Here is a 21,902-nt window from a genome sequence, read left to right on the forward strand (position 1 = left end):
AATTGACTGTTAAACCCATATAAGAGATCAATAAACCCACATGACCACAAGTCAGTTAGAGATGGAAGATAAGTGGATCCTTGCAAAGAGTCACATGGGGCATGTAGTAATTGTGCCTTTACAGCTCCAGGGCCCTGGCTCTGTTCTGACCTCATGTGCTCTCTGTGTGATGTGTAACACCCTGGGAAAGGTTTCACTGCTAACGTAATGGTCATTCTGTAGAAGCAGTGTTTGGGTTATGGTTAGAGATAACAGGTGCTTTGGGATGTGAGCCATCCAATGAAGGGAGTGTGTTTTCGTGTTGTGTGCCTGATGCCGGGGTGAGCTGGGTCTTTTGTTCAGCGAGAGGTGAAGGGAGAAGATGCTGGACAGGAGAAGTCGTAGGGCTCGACCCAGAGCGGGGCCATGATCCAACGAAGCTCGGAGAGATCGAAAGTGGATCAGCGAAGGGGAAACGGTGAGCTCCAACTTGTGCTCATCAGACTGTTTCATTAAAATAGGCCCTTTTCTTTTTTTTTGGCTTTTTCTTTACTAACCCTCAAGTCGAATTAAGAAATATAAAGCTAAATTGTTTAATTGTACGTGGTGTGCTGTCTGTTATTTCGTGGTACTCACTTCTAACAGGGTAACAAATCACGCAGCATCAACAAACAGGGTGTTTCAAGGTGGTTTCGCACCTCAATCTCACACATTTGCTGGGGCTGGAGATTCTCTTCCCTAGACTTACGCAGCTGACGGAACCAACGCGTTTCAGATGTTTGCACATCTTTCCATGGCCATGTGACATTCCACCCTTTGCTCTGGTTTCTTCCCACATCCCAAAGACATGATAGCAGTTTAAGCAATGAGGACAAGAATAAAATCAAAGGGAGTTGATAGGGCATGTGTAAGAGAGTATAAGTGGCAAGGGGGCAGCAAGATAAAGAGAGGGGGAATGGGATTAATCGGCTTGCTCTGCCAAGAGCTGGTATAGACCTGATGAGTCAAATGGCTTTCTGTATCATGATACGATCATTGGTAAATGTCACTCACTTCTCTTGAAGGAATTATTTACTTGGCTTAAGTAATCACCTTTAGTTTTATGTGGCATATTCCAGCTGACAGTGTCTTTCACAGAGGAAGGAAGTGATAGAAACTGCAGTACTCTGTACGTACTGACAGTTCCAAGTTATCAACTTTAAATTACATTATTATATCGCTAAATACTCAGTAGTAGCAGAACAGATCACTGACAAAAATATATATCACATATATGACAAAGTCATCCACTGAATGTGAAGAAATCTGCAACAATAATCAGGGAATTTCATGGGGTCATTTCTTGTTGGCAATCAAGTTCAAAGTTACCTAACTTAATGCATGTATCTTACAGTATAAAGCACTTGCACTTCAGTACAATAGCATCCTGGGGCAGTTCAGCACACAAACTGGCCCTTCAGCCCACTGTATTGATTCTGACTATTTTGCCCATCTATGCAGCGCGCAATCTGCTCATCTGGACCTTTGAGCCACGCCACCCAGCAGCCCCCGATTTAACCCCAGCCTAATCACAGGATCATTTACAATGATGCAACGATACAATGGTACATCTTTGGACTGTGAGAGGAACCGAAGCACCAAGAGGAAACCCAAGCAGTAATGGGGAGAACGCAGAAACTCCTATAGGCAGCGGTGGGAATTGAACTTGGGTCACCTGTACTGTAAACAGTTGTGTTAACCACTAGGCTGCTGTGCCATGCAAGCTTCCTTTACAGTTCCTGACACTGGCACTGTATATTGTCATAATAAATCATACTAACTTGAAGGAAACTATGCTTATCAGAAAGTCCTCACATTTCAGCATTCCCTGTGCAAAGTGACAAACAGGCATATAGTAGTGGTGCACATCCTTTTTGATTGCCTCATTCAGATGCTAAGCTGTTTTACGTAACAAAGAGGACTTCAGCCACATATATGATGTATCTGACTCTTTAACTGATATGACAGGGAACTATAGTCTTGAACTCCAAAGTCCTTCCATTCATCAATGTTCTTTACTGCACTACCATTTACTGAATATGTCTTATTCCTTTTTGACTTCCCAAAACACTTCTCCGTGCACTCATCTGGATTAAATTCGCTCTGATCTATAACCTGCATCAGCCTTGTACAACACTCCTCGCTCCCCACACCATTAATTTTCATGTTGTCCACTGACTTACTTATCAATTTAACATACTGTAGCTAAGTAACAAAGTCTGAGAAGGGCAGAAACTCCAATGACACGCTGAAGTAGCAAATGCCCCAAAGCTCCCTCAAACGCCATTGACCCCTAGTGAATTCCCACCCCCAGCTTTACTGACTGTTTAAACTACAAGTGATATTTAACCCTTTGTTATTCAAAACAATTTTAAAATACTAAAAAAAAGGAAATATTTAAACACAAGAAATGGTAAGACCAGTTATTAGCAGCTAAAAAATAAGCTAAACTTAATGTCATTTTTGCTTTTATCTCCAGAGCCACAATCCCCATACAATCAGTGGAGTGTGCAGATTCTACAACTGGTGTAATATTCATATGGCAGTCTCTCAGGGTAAATGCTGGGGAATCTTGTCAAGATAGAGTTCCACCACTGGATGGATGTCATAAGAAGAGTGGCTTAATAATTACGAGTACCCCATCACTCAGAAGGTTCAGGTCTGAAGTGTTTTGACTATAAATATGTGGACTGGACTGATTCTGTTGCCTTTTCAATGAATGAAACCAGTGGGTCTGCTCAGAAATGCTGGATTTTATGGACAAAACCAGGACTATTTTTCTTTGATAAATACTTTATTTATTTAATTACATTCAAAGCCATATATGTTACAGCCACCACTTGCTCTACTCATTCCTCTTCGAAAAATCGTCTTCAAACATCTGATAGTTGTGCTGTCAGCCAATCAATATAAATATGAAACAGTTGGGTAACTTACATCATGTGTTTAATAGGTTACAGAGTTTGAGATAGCAGTATCTGAGAATTCACTTAAATTATTCTTGCTACCCAATATTCATTGTTTATATTTCATGCATGAGAGTCCACGACTACTACTGTGCCTGAAACCATCCAACAGCAAAGAAATTTCTCCTGAGTTGAATGGACTTCAACTATTTTCCACTTGAGTAGGCTTAGATCAACTAAAAAAACAGATGTACCAGCATTACTGGCATTCTTTTTAAATTCCAGATTTATATTTTTTTAAAAATCTGAATTCAAATTCTCAGCTAATATAGGGACTTTGACGACTGGGCCAAATCTTCTAGCGTTCTAATCTAATAACATAACCACCATGCTCCTGTATCTGTTACAGAATATCAATGGATTTTCTTTAATGAATGTTTTTCGTCAGCACTACCTTACATTTTTCCAGCAATCTCTTCTCTAACATCAGTTCACTTGATCATATTTACATGTTCTAATCCTGGCAAATCGTATTTACCAAACCGATTTGAGTCTTATCCATATGTACAAATCAAGTTTCTCCAGTCCTGAAATTCACTTTTCCCTAGTAACATCAATGCCAATGATAGTGGTATGATTGTCACTGATATGCAATAGGGGATGATCTGAGAGAGGGAAGACCAGACCGACAAAATAAATTCTGCTTCTCAATATTAAAATATAGGACAAATGTAGAACAACAGTATGTAAGTGAACTTATAGTTATCCACAAAATGGTGAGCATCAGGATTCTAAAACTGAAATGGATAATGTTGGAAATACTTAGCAGGTCAGGCAGTATCGATACAGTGAGAAACAGAGTTAATGTCTCAGAACTGATGACAAGTCATTGAGTTGAAATGCTAACAATGTCTCTGTTTCTCTCTCCACAAATGCTGCCATATCTACCATTCACTTCCAGTGCTTTCTGTTCTTATTTCAGATTTCCAGAATTTGCAGTTAATTTTTAGATGTCAAGTTTGTTTTGCTATATGACTCCAGGTCTGATCCTGACCTTGGGTGCTGTCCACATGAAGTTTGCAAAATCTCCCTGTAACTTTGGTTTTCATCCACATCTCAATGATGTGTTGATAGGTTAATTGGCTATTACCCCTTGGTGGAGGTTAATGGTAAAAAGAATCAGCAGAATAGTTGATGCCCATGTGTGAGGCAGGAAAAGTTGTGATACAGGGAAATAAGGAGTGCGGTAATGGGACTAATTAAATCAGGTGGACTGAATGGCCATTGTTACGTACCCCGTAACTGGGTTGCCAAACCAGCAGAAATGGATCACTCAATTGGAGTCTGGATTGCTAGAACTAAGAAAGTTTTATTAAAGAAACAAGCAACACAGTACTCTAATCAAAAGGATAACGAATGCAACAGTTCAGCAATGATAAACATACATGTACACAGAATTCAGATAACAGGATCAATCAAGCTCTATCGTTGTCTAGGGGCAAATGACCAGTTTCAAAGTGACGCAAAGTTCAGTTCAGTTCGCAGTAATTGCTACCGTGGGAGATGGACAATGTGGGGGAAGGAGAGAGAGAGCAAAAATGAATGAATATTCAAGGCTTCCACACACAGACCTTCGCAGTCAGCTGTCGGGCGAGCCCTTTGTGATGTCATCTGAGGTCACCGACCGTGACCCCTCCGTTTCCAGATACGATTGTTTCCCTGCGCTGAACCTGGCACCCAGGCAAGGGTGGACACACACCAGGTTCCCGCCGATCGTGCCTTTCCACCCTGTGCGTCTATGGCCTGGTACTTCCCACCGACTTGTGAGAGACGCACCGCTTCCAGGGTCTTGTTACCTCGGGTGTCGTGTGTGTCCTGCCTTAGCGAACCTGTCCCTTTTTATCCCCCTGCTGGGGTATCGCCTGTCCATCACTTCAAACAGTTCAGGGTTCAAAGGGGGAGCCGATCTTGACAGCTCTCCTTCCCCCTCATTAACATCTCCAAATGCTGCTCCATTGTTCTCCTTATCTCTCTCTCTCCTGAAGACAGGTGGCAGACCAACTGCTGATCACACAGGACAGCTAACATCTTAATCTATGAGTATTCTTGTCACACCATCTACATAACACATGATCATTGTTGTCAACTTTTTGCTGGTGAAATAAAGTTGTCCATGACTGTAGCTCAGACACTGGTGTAGGTTGTATAGCTAAAACATCTAGAGAATTTATAGGAGAAACTCCAAATATGTTGTGATATGCACAGCTGTTGTCTCCATTAAACAAGAAAAAATATTTTGGGTAAACATTATTCTAATTATGGAATATTAAATTTAAACTAATGATGAACATGTTGTATAGTTCAGACTTTATTACACTATGGAGTAAAAATTATTAGGTGTGTGGAACATACTGAGTGTGAGTAAAACTCTGAAGTCACACAAAACAACCATTTGTGGAACAGTGACTTGTCAGGAATTAACTCAAACCTCCTGGGACTCTAACTAATATAGTTTCAATTTGCCCTACTGATATTTCACCAGCATTAATAAGGAATTATGAGCATCCACATATTTGAGGATCTCTTTAAAATTACAAACAATAAAAAACATTACAATGATTTACCAAGAATCCAAGGGAAAGCTTCACACATATACCGTCTGAAAATTGTCAACAAGGTCCAGGGAAAGATAACTAGTTAACGTTGAGTAATGGAACTGAGATACACAATACTTAAAGGAAATTTGATAAACATTTTAATATCCACAATTATGAATGAAGCTACTTTTACTCCATTGCCATATACTGCATGCAAAGACCAAAGCAATTGACGGACCAAAGAAAAGAGAGAGGCACAAAAGTTTTCTGAATGCTGATGACCCTTTACATACAAGGCATAGCACAATCATTACAGGCCAAGTTGTTCACATAACATAAGAATAAACCCAGAAAATTTTGGAAGTGCTCAAAACTAGTGGAGAAAATAAAAGCAGTAACTTTTCTTGCAGGTCAATAACTTTTTATTATCACGACGGAGAAAAACACATTGAAAATGAGGTAGAAGAAAATGGACACGTTTCTGTGGTACGGCGGAGGGCAAAAAAGTTTAGTGATTTAAAAAAGAGTAAAGATTACAGATTAGATTTATTTGTCATGTTACACAGACATTGAAACATTAAGCATACAGTGAAATGCGTCATTTTGCATTGAACACCAACACAGTCCAAGGATTTGCTGGCGGCAAATCACATGCTTCCAGCACTAACCTCCATGCCCACAACTTACTAACCCTAACCTGAAACCGCATGTCTTTGGAATGTAGGGGGAAATTGGAGTATCTGGAGAAAACCCACTGGGTCCACTGGGGGGACATTGAAACTTTTTACAGACGATAACAGGAATTGACCACTAGAGCTGTAAAGGTTTGCACTAACTGCTATGCTACCGTAATGCCCAATAAAAAAATAATGATATATGGCCAAAGTGGGTGAGAATGGTTCGAGAAAAAGAGATGCCTACAGGATGTGTAAGTGGGAAAAGCAGCATCATTATCTGAAAGACTGAATTTAGCGTTGAGTCTGGAAGGCTATAATTGCTTAATCAAAAGATAAGGTACCATTCCTTGATCTTACTCTGAGCTTTGTGGGCATGGTAGAGGAAGCTGATGATGGAGATGTCAGGGTGAATAGAAGATTAAAATAACAAGTGACAAGGTAAAGTGACAAGTACAGGGTCACATTTACCAAATGAATGAAAGTGTTCTGCAAAGCAATCAACTGCTCTGCATTTGGTCTCTCCACTACGGAGGAAACAATATTGTGAGCCACAAATACAATACACTGAATTGAAAGAAGTTGAAGTGAATTAGAACACCGGACAGTGTGAAGGAAGTGCAAAGCAGAATAGTGAGATTGCTGTTTCACAACTCCAGGTATTCAGGTTTGATTATGAACTCAGGTGGAATCTCTGAAGCATTCGCATAGTCTACTTGCATGGATTTTTCCTAGCTGTTATGGTTCCTCCATTCCAAACTTTTTTTAAAAAGGGAATCCAGTGGGCATGTGAAGAATAACTCACAAGGTGATATGAGAATAAAATGTAGAGAATTGGGAATGATGAGATTGCTTTGCTGGAAACCAGCTTGGACCTGATAGGCCAAGAGGCATCCATCTGCATTGCAATAAATAAGTAACGTGAGAACAGACTTGAGAAAATGAAATACTTTCAGGAATTAAGACAGGAGGAAGGCTAGTTAACGGAACTCTTGGAGTCAGTAAGCAAATAGCACTTCATCAGTTGTTTGGCCACCTCTGGAGGTGAAAATGGAAGAGGCAAGAAAGGGAAGGGGTGAAAGTGGACAATGTGAATCTGAGAGAGAAGCAGATATTGTTAACATACTTTTCAATTTTGTTGAGAACAAGAAGCAACATCCATCAATGCATAAAAGACAAGAGGCAAGGGAAAGAATCTGAATGGCTGGTCAACATGGATATGGGATTCCTTGGGTGTAGCTTTTTAAGAATTGTATGAAACTGATTAAATTCATTTAACATAATTGAAATAGATGCAGCAGAGGTGAATGAAATGGCGGAGCATTGAAGTAAGGTTTTCTGGATATCATTAACCAATTTTACCACTTACACATTGAAAGATCTCAAGACTAGACACCTTTGCTAAAGTAAAGCAATAAATTTCAGTGTTATAACAGTCAATAGTGAATCAAAGGATTCCAAAGAAAAAGTTCTCCCTTTGGCTGAGTTCAAAGTAAATTTTATAATCAGTGTACATATATGTCACCAAATACAAACCCTAAGATTCATCGTCCTGCGGGCATACTCAGCAAATCTATAGAATAGTAACTATAACATGATCAATGAAAGATCAACTAGAGTGCAGAAGACAACAAACTGTGCAAATGGAATTATAAATAAATAGCAATAAATAACAAGATAAAGAGTCCTTGCAGTGAGATCATTAGTCGTGGGAATATCTTAATGGATGGGTAAGTGAGTGCAGTTATCCCCTTTGATCAAGATTTTGACGGCTGAGTGATTGTAACTGTTCTTGAACCTGGTGGTGTGCATCCTGAAGCTCTTGTACCTTCTACCTGATGGCCCAGAATGTAAATGCAATTGCAAAGAAAGCACAGCAATGCCTCTACTTCATTACTGTGCTTTCTTTGCAATTGCATTCTGGGCCCAGGACAGGTCCTCCAAAGTAGCAACATCCAGGAATTTAAAACTGTTAACCCTCTCCACACCTGTTCTTCTGATGAAGGCTGGCTCGTGGACCTCTGGTTTCCCTCTCCTGCATTCTATAATCAGTTCCTTAGTCTTTCTGACATTGAGTGAGAGGTTGTTGCTATGACATCATTCAGTCAAATTTTCAATTCCCTCTTGTATGCTGTTTCGTCACCACCTTTGATATGGCCCACAACAGTGATGTCATCAGCAAACATGACTATGATGTTGGAGCTGTGTTTAGCCATACAGTCAAACGTGTAAAGCGAGTAAAGGAGGGAGCTAGGCCCAAAGCACTGTGGTGCACCTAAGCTGATGGAGATCATGGAGGAGGTATTTTCGCCACTCCGAACTAGCTGGGGTCTAGAAGTGAGGAAATCCAGGATCCAGTTGCACAAGGAGGTGTGGTGGACAAGATCTTAAAGCTTCTTGATTAGTTTTGAGGGGATGATGGTATTAAATACTGAGCTGTAATTGATGAAGAGCATCCAGATGTATGCATCTCTGTTGCCCAGAAGTTGCAGGGTTGTGTGACAAGTCAATCAGTTGCCACCTGCAGTGGATCTGTTGCTCTGGGAGACAAATTGGAGTGGATCCAAATCGCCTCTCAGGCAGGAACTGGTATGTTTATATCACCAGCCTCTCAAAACAGTTCATCGCTGTGGATGTAAGTGCAGCTGCTGATAGTCATTGAGGGAGGTCACCACGCTCTTTTTGGGCACCGGTATAATGAAGCTTGTCCAGTACAAGATCATTGTGGGACACTCCAGCCCTTGTTTAATTTACCTGACCCAGGCACCCAAACTACAGTGGTCCTGCATAGAGTTACAAGAGGCATAGGTGGGTAGATAAAGTCTTTTTACTTGGGGGTGCAAACGTTGAATACTGGATATCATAGCTTTAAGATGAGAAGGGGAGATTTTGTTTTACACAGGGAATGACAGGTGCCTAGAATGTGCTGCCAGCTGCAGTGGTAGAGATCAATACGTTAGCAATGTTTAGAAGGCATTTAGGCAGCTACATACAGACCATGTGCAGGCAGATGGGATTAAATTGGAATAATGGACAATACAAACAAGGGCCAGTTCCTGTGCTGTACTGGTATAGGTTCTACCTTAAGCCATAGAAGAGAAAATAGCTGGGATATTAACATCAGCAGAGAACAAGGGTGGCACAGTGCAGTACTGGACGAACTGATGCCTCACACCTCCACTGGCCCGATTTCAATCCTGACCTCTGGCGCTGCCTGTGCAGAGTTTGCTCATTCTCTCTGTGACCAGGAAGACTTCCTCTGCTTCTCCAGTTTCTTCTCACATCCTAAAAATGAGCAATTTGAATCAGCTACTAGAAACTGCCTATTGTTCAAAGACGAGTGTTGGAATCTGGGAATTAAAAAAAATTATTTATTGTTTTTTGACATACAGTGTGGAAGAGGCCCCCTCCAGCCACACTGCCCAGCAACCTTCTGATTTCAATCCTAGCCTAATCACAGGACAATTTACTACGACCAGTTACCCTACCAATTGGTAAGTCTTTGGTATGAGGGAGGAAACTCATAAAATCAAGGGAAGAACATACAAACTCCTTACAGGATGGCGGTGAGAATTGAACCTAGGTCGCCAGTACTATAAAGTGTTGTGCTAACCACTATGCTACCATGCCACCCTCTGTGAAGAATAAAACAGGAATGCATAGATGAGTGTTCGACGGTTCGTGCAGAGCTGGTGGGCTAAAGGTTCTGTTTCTGAACTCCCAGACTCAATGTCCCTTCAACTCCTTAACTGAAGCTCTTCACTGAAAGTATAGTAAATTAAACGTAATCTCACCAGTCAGTAATCTCCCAGTGGGGAACCTGGAACAACTGGAATCCTAATTGTGTCCTAAATTCCATTCTGGCAACGTACTATCTCAGCCATTTCCCAGTGGTTCTCTGACAACTAACTGGATGAGGAATGTGGAGGCAGAAGGAAGCATGGGAAGGAGAGGACAAGAAAAGGAAGTGGGAGGTAGTGTAAAAGGAAGTGGTGGGCAGAGGATGTGGGAACAAAAAGAAAGGGTTAATGAAGAAAGGGTGAACCAAAGAGGAGCAGAGGGAGGGGTGACTGGAGGAGAAGCGGAGAAACAGAAAGGAGAAGAGTGAGGAAGAGGAGGAAGGGAGGGATAGGGAAGGAAGAATGGCCATGAAGGAGGACAACATAGGTGATTTAAGAAGCAGCAGAACAGAGGGGTACGGTGGCCAATATTCGCACATGGCAAAGGAGACTCCATACTTAAATTAGAACATTCCTGTCCCACACAATATCAATGTGAGATGTCTGTTTTCAATATAATTTTCCAATCTTGACACTGACCTTCAGAGAAAACTGTCAGGCAGTTTTCAACATGAGTGACTCCGGGACAATATTTATTCCGGAGTAATAGGACACACTTAAGGAGGCAGGAATGCTTTGGTCAACAGCAAGCATTTTAAACTTTTTGCTGATCTCTGAGATTCAGAAACTTACTTAGTTGTGGTTCAAGCAGCAGGCTAGCCACAGAACCGGCAGAACTGTTCTTGGAAAGGCAGTGCAAGCCTCATCCACATCTACAAATACAATCCTGGGACAATAAGTTCTGCATCAAAAGCCAGTCCACCACAGCATGGAGGAACAAATCATGGGCATGGTGTATCACTGGTTCCCAATCAACAAAGGAAAGACTAATTTTTTTCACAAAATAGCTCCATCCCAATGATGATGCTGGAAATTGATCTTTTTTAATGAAGTTGAGCTATCCTGGGTTTCCTGGGACTATCGATAGCAACAGGGACAAGGATTTGATCTGGACTTCAGATGCTCCTTGTGTGGAGTGTGCACGTCCTCCTTGAAGAAGTGTAGGTTTCCCCCAAGTGCTTCTGTTTGCTCCCACACGCCAAAGGCACGCAGCTTGGTCATTTAATTGGTCACTGTAAATTCTGTGTAGGTGAGCAGTAAAATCTGGGAGGGGTTGAGATTGGAGTTTGATGGGGATGTGGGGAGAATAAAAAGGAATTAGTATAGTGTAAGAGAGATCTTGTTGGTTGGTATAGACATGGTGGCCAAAGGACCTGTTTCTGTGCTCTTTGATTCTATGGCTCTTTTTTAATGTTTTTGTCATTTTTTTAACTAATTTCCAAGAGCCTCACAGAAACTTTGTTACCTTTAGTACTGCCCTTCACCCAGGCGAGATCAGAAACCAACCTTCGTTAGGCAAATAACCTTGACTTTACAATTTAAATAAGGCATTGACTAACTTCTTGGTTCCAAACAGGTACCATGTCCTGTGCTGAAAAACAGAATTAAAAACTGAAGCCAACATTCACCGTGTGCATATGGTAAATGTTACACCAATGATAAAAATCGGAAGTAAAGTTGGTCATTTAATGTCAGGACTACCTGCAACTAATTTTGGGATGAGCTGTTGTCATAAACTGTCGCATAAATCAACTGAGCCCCAAGGGATTTTCAACAGGATTAAGTGCGTGGGTGTGCATGCGATGTTTCCTGGCAGCTGTAGTTCTTCATTCTGCTGCATTACTTGGCAATCAATCAGTCGGAAAATGGCCCAGGTGTAATAGATGTGAGTGTGTGTGAGAGAGAGAGTGTGTGTGTAGTTATTGATGCCCATGCAAGGATATGCAATATGTGACGACAATTTTCATTTACATATCTGAAGACCAACCATTAAAGTTACTGTATTACTTATCTTCAGGCAACATGGAGGAAGAAAATTTCATTAGTATTGGCACTTAAGTGTGCTGCTGGTGTCACTGATAGAAAGCAGCATTGAAACAGAAGCAGGAGGCTACTTTGAGGAAATATTTCTCATATTTCTCATATTTCTCATTGTGCTAATTTCTCATTGTGGATGGGGTTAGCTGGCTCGATGGTTGCAAATAAATGTCTAACCATAGAATGTTGACACTGGAGGAAACTTTCTACCCAATGTTAACTGTTGGCAATCAACACTTTGGGATAATGATATTGCCTTTGTTTGAAAGAAAATGAAAGGGTAAATATGGAGCTTGCTTTTTTTTGGGTGCCTACATTGCAATCTTAAAATTAGAGCCAGTGTGACAATGAAGAAGGTTATCGAAAATGACAACATGATCCTGATCAGCTGAGTAAGTAGGCTGAGCCATGGCCAATGAAATATTATTCAAATAAGTAACTCCAGGACAACATCCCATACACCATCAATCTACCAGCCATGCCACTCAGGGTCTTGGGATAGTATCATTTTTGTGACTATATGTGCTACTTTTTCCTTCGTAACTATATGTAAAATGTGCTGTGTGCTGTGTGATCCGTGTGACTGTATGCACCGTGTTTCGCACCTTGGCCCAAGGGGAGCACTTTCATTTAGCTGTATGCATTTGCAGTGTTGGATGACAATTAAACCTGAACTTGAACTTGCAAGGTGTTGCATTTTGGACTGACAAATCCAGGCAGGGGTTTGACAGTGAATAGCAGGCTCCTGGGGAACGCTGTAAAGCAGAGGGACCTTGGAGGACAAGTATGTGGTTCCCTGAAAATGGAGTCACAGGTAGATAAGGTGGTGAAGAAAGTTTCATAAGACAGGGCATTGAAGTATAAAATGATTAGTGGCATAGTGAATATACTCAGTTTTTTTTTTCCCAGGGTTGGGAATCAAGAACGGGGGGCATAGGCTTAAGGTGAGAAGGGAAGTGTTTTGCTAGAACTTAAGGGGCAAAGTTTTTGCAGCAATGGAGGGACCTATGTGGAATGAACTGCCAGAAGAAGTGGCTGAGGCAGATACAATAATAACTTTTAAAGGACAATTGGACGGTTACAATGATTGGAACGGCTTAGAAAGTTGTGAGCCAAGCACTGGCAAATGGATTGACTGGATTGTGAATCTTGGTCAGAAGGCACAATGTGGGCTGACCAGCTTTTCTCTGGGTTGTATAACTTTATGACAATGGACATGTAAAACGTGCTCCTTCTGTCAAGCCGATGTAAGTTCAGCTTTTACAGCCAAGCTCAAAAGAATTACTGTATGTCAGGAAAAAGTACCTATGAAGTAAGTGAAAGATGGCTAAAGATGAGGGCAGGTCAGTCACAATTTAACTGTTTAGCAGCTGGTAGACTGAATGGTTCCATCTCACTTCTTCACTCCTTTTTGCTCTTTTTTTTACCAACCTACAGAATGAGTGTCTTGCTCATTCTTGACCGTAGTCTAGGTCGCCTTTCAGGCATGAACTCCTCAAAGCTGTGCTGCTGTTTTGAGGAATATTTCACCGATTAATGAGCATTTAGTGTATTTTATTCTTTTATGCTGTTTACTTTCATTCAGTTTTGTTCTAAAGACACTGTCATGAGTGATGGTGCGTGAAAGTGGTTATACAGTACTACAGACATTAAATCTTGTTTTATGCAACAAAGGGGTGGGAATAGTGTTACATCATTTAAATGGTTCAGTAATTTACCCTGAAGTAATGCTGATACGATGAGTTTCAGGCACATTAGTTCTATCATCTATATTCGGTGCATTATTTTTCATAACCCACTAGTAAATTTTGCACATAGTACAACCTGTGTGGAAACTAACACCGTGATCGTTAGCAGCTGCCCTGAGATCCATGTTTTGATAAGAAGCAATGCAACACATTATATTTTCATCGGAATACTTTCCAGATGCCACAGCGGTACAGCTAGTAAAGTCACGGTCTCACAGCACTGGTGACCTGGGTTTGATTCTGATCTCAGGGGCTCCCTAAGCAATCTCCCAGGTACTGCATGGGTATCCTTCGAGACCTCATTTCCTCTCATATCCCAAAGATGTGCAGGTTGGTAGTTCACTCCTTGTGTGCGTGGGTACTAGGAGAATCAGGATGGAGTCGATGGGCATGTGAGGGAGAATGTTTCTCGAGAAGTAAGTGGCAAAATTCGATTGAGTGAATTTCACTGAAACCAGTATCGAGTTACTGGGCTGAATGGCCTCCCTCAATGTTATAGGAGAATATTACTGGTCAAACAAAAGTACGACCAGGAGATGGAAGGCTTGATCAGGGATCAAATAGGAGACACCACAATTAAACATCAGTGGAAATTATGGGAGACATCAACTTAGAAATGTAGGAACGAAGGGAAACGTTTCTGTCCCCAGAAAGTATTCTGCTTATGATTAAGTCTTGGATGAGCCGGAAATCGAGATATTTACCAAGATATTTTTAAACAAGAGTTTTATATTGTACTACATCACTGAATAGTCTTACCTAACAGACATCTACTATTCTGTCTTTAAAGTTTCACAGATAAAACTACTACCACTATGTTAGCTAATGACATCCTGATTTTTATCATGCTTGTAGAACGGGGGGGCTAAGAGTACAACTACATAGTTCTCTGAAAGTGGCAGCACAGGTAGACAGGGTGGTGAAGAAGGTAAATGCCATGCTTGCCCTCATCAGTCAGGGCACCTGAATACAGGTTGAGCACCCCTTATCGGAAATGCTTGGGGCCGGAAGTGTTTCAGATTTTCCATATTTTTGGATTTTGGACTATTTGGATCCATATAATAAGATACCTTGGAGATGGGACCCAGGTCTAAACACAAAATCCACTTACATTATGTAATTATATATACATCTTATACATCCTGAAGGTAGTTTTATATAATATTTTAAATAATTTTGTGCATGAAAATGAGTACATTGAACAACCAGAAAGGTAAACTATCACTACCTTGGCTGCCCAGGTGGACAGTCAGTGGCTGTGTGGCATTGCCATTATTCCCAACTCTGAATTTATGTGCTACTGGTAAGCAGCCCTTTTCTTACATTTGTTCAATCACACATATGTACTAATGCAGTCATTCAGTGTGTTACATTTTCACAGCGGTGATCTTGGCAAGCTCATCAATGAATTTCTCTGCTGCTTCATGATCAGCAGATGCTTTATCACCACAAGTCTTTAAAAATTAAATGCCATGCCTTTTCTTAAATTTCTGGAACCAGCCTACTGAATGTTCACAATTACCTTCAATTTTCAGTTTGTCGTGATAGATCTTTGCTTGTTTCATGATCAGCCTACTGTTAAGCGGCATATGTTCACTCCAATGCTGACAAATCCACTCTTTCAATACATGGGCAAGATCTTCATTTTCTATTTTATGCAGTATTTTTCTATTTCTCATTAACTTCTGAAGTCACTTCTCAGAACTGCCTATGGTGCATAGAGACATCCATATAGCCTGGGAACCTTCCCAGTGCCTTGTGGAATTTTCCGTTTTTGACGTCATCTCAGCACTCAAAAAATGGTGGATTTCGGATGTTTTCAGGTTTTGGAATTTTGGGTAAGGGATGCTCAACCTGTATAAGATCTGGGACTGGATTAGCATTGCCAAACTTTAGATTCTACTATTGGGCAATCAATATTCGTTACTTAAAATTTTGGACATGGAATTGGGATACAGTTCCAAGTCCACAATGGGTTAATCTTGAATGTAATTCTGATTCAGGATTTTCATTGGGTTCTATTTTAGGGACCCCACTTCCTTTTGACTTTTCTAAATTCGACAAACACATGGATAACCCAATAGTTAAATATACTCTTCAAATAGAACTCCAGAACGAGGGGTCACAGTTTGAGGATAAAGGGAAAGCCTTTTAGGACCAAGATTAGGAAAAACTTCTTCACACAAAGAGTGGTGAATCTGTGGAATTCTCTGCCACAGGAAACAGTTGAGGCCAGTTCATTGGCTATATTTAAGAGGGAGTTAGATATGGCCCTTGTGGCTACGGGGGTCAGGGGGTATGGAGGGAAGGCTGGGGCGGGGTTCTGAGTTGGATGATCAGCCGTGATCATAATAAATGGCGGTGCAGGCTCGAAGGGCTGAATGGCCTACTCCTGCACCTATTTTCTATGTTTCTATGTTTCTATGTTTCTAATATGGTTCCAGTTTTGAAAATTTTTTGGATTGAATCAATTTATTCTAACTAGCCCGATTATATCCAACTGTCTTTTTCAACCTTCTTTTTTGGATCAAGCATATCTGGTCTGGAAAACAAAGGGTATAATACATTTTTCTGATTTATTTTCAGATAATTGTTTTATGTCCTTTGAACAATTATCTAATAAATACAATTTACCTAGATCACATTTTTTTAGATATTTACAGATTAGAAACGTTTTAAATACTGTTCTTACTACCTTTCTGATTTCATATTCTACTGATATATTGGAAAAAATTTTGGATTTAAACCTTTTTCAGAAAGGTTCAATAGCAATTATTTATAATATGATAAGGATAATAAATCCAGATGTTTCCAACACAATTAAAAATGACTGGGAAAGGGAACTTAAGCTTACCTTACCTATTGAGAAATGGCAAAAAGTTTTTCAACTAGTTAATTCTTCTTCTATTTGTGCTAAACATGCGTTGATACAGTTTAAAGCTGTACACAGGGCTTACATGTCTAAGGATAAACTAGCTCGTTATTACTCTCATATAAACCCTATATGTGATTGATGTCATTCTGAGATAGCTCCATTAACTCATATGTTTTGGTCTTGCCCTTTATTGAAGAAATTTTGGGATGATATTTTTGGTATTATTTCCACTGTCTTGAACATTGATTTACAACCTCACCATATTACTGCCATTTTTGGTTTACCAATGATAGAAAAACATCATTTGACCTCTTCAGTTTGTCGGATGATTGCTTTTGTTATTTTAATGGCCAGAAGATCTATGCTGTTGAATTGGAAAGAGATTAATCCTGCTACTACTTTTCATTGGTTTTCTCAAACTATATCTTGTTTAAATCTTGAAAAAATTAGGACTGTCATTTTGACCCATCCATTAAATTTGATGAGACTTGGAGACCATTTATTCAATACTTCCACATGATGTAATTTGACCCTTGCCAAATCTACTTTGTGATTTTATTATATGGGGAGAGGAGCGGAAGTGGCAACACTATTGATTCTATCTGAGGTATCAATTAGCCTTCTTTTTTTCTCTTTAGTTTTCTTTAGTTTGGGTAGATTAGTTTTTTTGGGGGGATTTTTTTTCTGTTTCTTTAATGATATTCTATATTTTATGTATATTCCTCATATACTTTGTTGCCAATCTGTGTGGTTTTGGGATGTTTCTAATCATGTGTTACCTGACTGTAAATTCCACTAATTATTATCAATTAATATTATCCCAATTATTGTGTACTTACTTTTTGTAACCTGATTGATATTGAAGCTAATAAACAGATTGAAAAAGAAAGAAAAAAAAAGATCTGGGACATTGTGTTACAGCTGTACAAGATATTGGTGAGACTGCATTTGAAGTATTTATGGGGTATATAAAATCACGAGGTATAGATATGGGAATAGTCACTGTACTTTTCTCCTTAGCCGAAAACTAGGGAGGAAAAGTTTAAGGTGAGAGGAGAAAGATTTAAAGGAGCCCTGAGAGGCAACCTTTTCACACAGAGTATGTTGAATGAGCTGCCAAAGGAAGTTGTAGAGGCAGGTACAATTAAAACATATTTAAAAGACATTTGGACAGCTATATGGATAGGAAAGGTTTAGATAGTGATTCCCAACTTGGGGTCCACAGCCTCTTGGTTAATGGTAAGGGCTCATGTCATAAAAAAGGCTGGGAACCCCGGTTTAGAGGGATATGAGCTAAGTGCAGGCAAATGGGACTACCTCAGATAACCAACCATGGATGAGTTGAGCCAAAAAGCCTATTTCCATGCTACGTGGCTCCAAGACACCTATGATTTTGTGTGAAGATGTATTTCTCAGTTTCATTCCTTCATTCATTACAGTTGAGACAAAATTTCTGATGACCTAGTGTGGTTCCTTTCTGATTTTCTATTCAGTGGAATACTCTGGCAGAATGGATGAAAAGTACCTCTGCAATTAACAAAGATACCAGAACCTCACGGATCTTTTCTTATTACTGGTAACAAAGATTATTTTAAAAAGTATTTATTTAGACAAACAGTGTGGAAGACCAGATCAGTGGCATTCAGGTCTGGCAACCAAGTCATATAAGCATTTAACCATATAACAATTACAGCACGGAAATAGGCCATCTCGGCCCTTCTAGTCCATGCTGAACTCTTACTCCCACCTAGCTCCACCAACCTGCACTCAGCCATAACCCTCCATCCCCTTCCTGTCCATATAGCTGTCCAATTTAACTTTAAACGACAACATCGATCCTGCCTCAATCACTTCTGCTGGAAGTTCATTCCACACAACTACCACTCCCCTTCATGTTACCCCTAAACTTTTGCCCTTTAACTCTCAACTCATGTCCTCATGTTTGAATCTCCCCCACTCTCAATGGAAAAATCCTATTCACGTCAACTCTAAAGTTGTTAATTTAAACTTATATCCTGTGATTAAGTATTCTTTACAAATTTGGCTCCAGTTCCCCAATTCTTTTAATCTTAAAAAATTTAAACTTTGTAGTTTAATGTACCGGAATTACTTTTTTAACCGTTCTTTGAGTGATCCAATTTTTCTACTTTGGAAAAATAAAGGTATTAATTCTTTTTTGGATTTATTTAAGGAAGATAGATTGATGTCCTTTGAACAATTAACTGATAAATATTCTCTTTCATATTCACACTTTCTGCAATACCTTCAAGTTAGACAATTTTTACAAAAATATTTAAGTAATTTCCCTTACATATTGGAAGCTGACCTGGTAGATGCTATTATGAGTATGAATCCCTTGATTAAGGGTTCTATTGGAGGAATTTATAATTTATTATTACAATGGGATAAGCGTCCTTTGTCTAAGATTAAACAGGATTGGGAAAAGGAACTTAATTTGACTTTTATGACGGAGGATTGGATGCGGATATTGAAGTTGGTTAACTCTTCTTCAATTTGTGCTAGGCACTCATTGATTCAATGTAAAATTGTACATCGTTATCATTTGACGAAGGAGAGACTTTCTAAAATCTTTCCTAATGTTGATAGTCATTGTGATAGATGTAAAACTGAGATAGCTGCACTGACACATATGTTTTGGTCTTGTTCTATATTGGAACAGTTCTGGAAGTCGGTTTTCTCAACAATTTCTAAAGCACTTAAAATTAATTTACAACCCAATAAATTAACTGTGCTTTTTGGAATAGTTCCTCAAAATATTCATGGTATTTCTGTGCCTGACCAACATGTTATTGCATTTGTTACATTGATAGCTAGGAGGGCCATTTTGTTGAAGTGGAAGGATACATCAGCTTCCACTTTGTCACAATGGTTCTCTCAAGTGATGCTATGCCTTAGTTTGGAGAAAATTAGAAGTCAAACCTTTGAACCTTTATTTGATTTTGAGAAAAGATGGGGCTCATTTGCTCGTTATTATCATTTGAGTTAATTGATATAATTTTTCCACGATCTAATTGTAAATTCTTTTAGTATATTTTCTTTTCTTGCTGGCGGTTTGATGTTTATTTTTAGAAGCTTTTTGTATGACACATGGCTCCAGGGTTGTACACCTAATGGGTTCTCTTTTTTTTTTCCTCACTTTTCTGCTCAGTAGGGTTTTTTTTGTTATCACAAAATTTTGTTTTCAGTCTTTAAGATGATGGGTTTTTTTTGAGGCATTGTAAGTGTTGTTACTTCGATGTACTCATGTTATTTTTCCTATATATATATATATATATATACAATAAAAAGATTTGAAAAGAAAGAAATAGCACCTGCTGTGGACCTGTTGTGACGCTAGGCAAATTGGAGCAGATCTACGTCATTTCATAGGGAGGAGAAATCACCCACCTGGCAAAGCACTTCATCATAGTGGACGTAAGTGCTACTGGATGATAGTCATTGAGGCTGGTTACCATACTCTTCTTAGGCACCAGTATAATTGAAGCCCGCTTGAAATAGGTAGGTACCTCAGAGCGCTGAAGGGAGAGGTTAAAGATATTGATGAACATTCCAGCCAGTTGATTAACACAGGTCTTTACTACTCAGCCATTATACTCCATTTGGGCTAGATGCTTTCTGTGGATTCACCCTCCTGAAGGAAGCTCTCACATCAGCTTCAGAGACTGAAATCACCGGTGCGAGTTTGTGAAAGTGCTGCTGTGTTTTGATGGTCAAAGCAAGCATAAAAGGCATTGAGCTCACCTGGGAGTGAAATCTGTATGGCCTGGCTTCACTTTGTAGGAAATGGTAGCATTCAAGCCCTGCCACAGCTGTCATCCATCCTTCAGTGATTCATATTTTGTCTGGAATTTCCACTTTGCATGTGACATGGCTTTCTGGAGATTGTTCCTGGAACTCCTGCATTTAACTTGAACAAGTTGACCAAGTTGGGTCTTTATTCTTTGGAACGTAGAAGGTTGAGGGGGGACTTAATAGAGGTATTTAAAATTATGAGGGGGATAGACAGAGTTATTTCACTGGCTCTTCATTCAATCCTGAAACATTTGGACAGCGAAGGTGCAAACATCAGGATGCTCCTCATTGACTACAGCTCGGCATTCATCCCCTCATAGCTAATCAATAAGTTTCAAGTCGTAGGCCTCAATATCTCCTTGTGTAACTGGACCCTCAGTTTCCCAGTTGCAGACCCTGGTCAGTTCGGATTGACAACAACATCTCCTCCACAATTTTCCTCAGCACAGGTGAACTACAAGACTAAAACAACAGGAATTCTGCAGATGCTGGAAATTCAAGCAACACACATCAAAGTTGCTGGTGAACGCAGCAGGCCAGGCAGCATCTATAGGAAGAGGCGCAGTCGACGTTTCAGGCCGAGACCCTTCGTCAGGACTAACTGAAGGAAGAGTGAGTAAGGGATTTGAAAGCTGGAGGGGGAGGGGGAGATGCAAAATGATAGGAGAAGACAGGAGGGGGAGGGATAGAGCCGAGAGCTGGACAGGTGATAGGCAAAAGGGGATACGAGAGGATCATGGGACAGGAGGTCCGGGAAGAAAGACGGGGGGGGCGGTGACCCAGAGGATGGGCAAGAGGTATATTCAGAGGGACAGAGGGAGAAAAAGGAGAGTGAGAGAAAGAATGTGTGCATAAAAAAGAGTAACAGATGGGGTAGGAGGGGGAGGTGGGGCCTAGCGGAAGTTAGAGAAGTCAATGTTCATGCCATCAGGTTGGAGGCTACCCATACGGAATATAAGGTGTTGTTCCTCCAACCTGAGTGTGGCTTCATCTTTACAGTAGAGGAGGCCGTGGATAGACATGTCAGAATGGGAATGGGATGTGGAATTAAAATGTGTGGCCACTGGGAGATCCTGCTTTCTCTGGCGGACAGAGCGTAGATGTTCAGCAAAGCGGTCTCCCAGTCTGCGTCGGGTCTCACCAATATATAAAAGGCCACATCGGGAGCACCGAACGCAGTATATCACCCCAGTCGACTCACAGGTAAAGTGTCGCCTCACCTGGAAGGACTGTTTGGGGCCCTGAATGGTGGTAAGGGAGGAAGTGTAAGGGCATGTGTAGCACTTGTTCCGCTTACACGGATAAGTGCCAGGAGGGAGATCAGTGGGGAGGGATGGGGGGGACGAATGGACAAGGGAGTTGTGTAGGGAGTGATCCCTGCGGAATGCAGAGAGAGCGGGGGAGGGAAAGATATGCTTAGTGGTGGGATCCCGTTGGAGGTGGCGGAAGTTACGGAGAATAATATGTTGGACCCGGAGGCTGGTGGGGTGGTAGGTGAGGACCAGGGGAACCCTATTCCTAGTGGGGTGGTGGGAGGATGGAGTGAGACCAGAT

At 40.5% G+C, this 21,902-nt stretch overlaps 1 protein-coding gene across 2 annotated transcripts in view; it reads right to left on the reverse strand.

Annotated features, from left to right (window-relative positions):
• LOC134353795 (N-acetyl-beta-glucosaminyl-glycoprotein 4-beta-N-acetylgalactosaminyltransferase 1-like) overlaps nt 1-21,902 on the reverse strand; it is an 897,506-nt gene that overhangs the window by 362,425 nt on the left and 513,179 nt on the right. The window lies entirely within an intron of this gene.

This window comes from Mobula hypostoma, chromosome 11 (assembly GCF_963921235.1).
Source record: "Mobula hypostoma chromosome 11, sMobHyp1.1, whole genome shotgun sequence".
Classification (NCBI taxonomy): Eukaryota; Metazoa; Chordata; class Chondrichthyes; order Myliobatiformes; family Myliobatidae; genus Mobula; species Mobula hypostoma.